Source organism: Pteropus vampyrus, unplaced genomic scaffold, assembly GCF_000151845.1.
Source record: "Pteropus vampyrus isolate Shadow unplaced genomic scaffold, Pvam_2.0 Scaffold140, whole genome shotgun sequence".
In the NCBI taxonomy this organism is placed as follows: domain Eukaryota; kingdom Metazoa; phylum Chordata; class Mammalia; order Chiroptera; family Pteropodidae; genus Pteropus; species Pteropus vampyrus.
This window is the reverse complement of record NW_011888921.1, coordinates 2,557,876-2,558,306: the sequence shown is the minus strand read 5'-3', so window position 1 is coordinate 2,558,306 and position 431 is coordinate 2,557,876.

Below are 431 nucleotides of genomic sequence, written 5' to 3'. Positions count from 1 at the left end.
CTAGTACCCACCTCACATATTTTGTATTGCCAATATATACTTCTTAATCTTTTCACCTTTTTCACCCAGCCTCCCAACCCCCCTTCTGTCTGGTAATCATCAGTTTATTCTCTGTATCTATGAGTTTGCTTCTGTTTCATTTGTTTATTTATTTTGATTCCACATATAAGTGAAATCATGTGGTATTTGTCTTTCCTGTCTGACTTATTTCACTTAGCATAATACCCTCTCAGTCTATCCATATTGTCACAAATGGTAAGATTTCATTTTTTAACACAATTTATGTGCTTCATAAATATTAGTTTGTGTAATCCTATAACAACTCTATGAGGTAGGTACTATTATTATCTCCATTTTGTAGATAAACAGAGGCAGAAAGAGAGATTGAGTAATTTGTCCAGGACCACCACCATCCTTTTTTATTCCTTTAG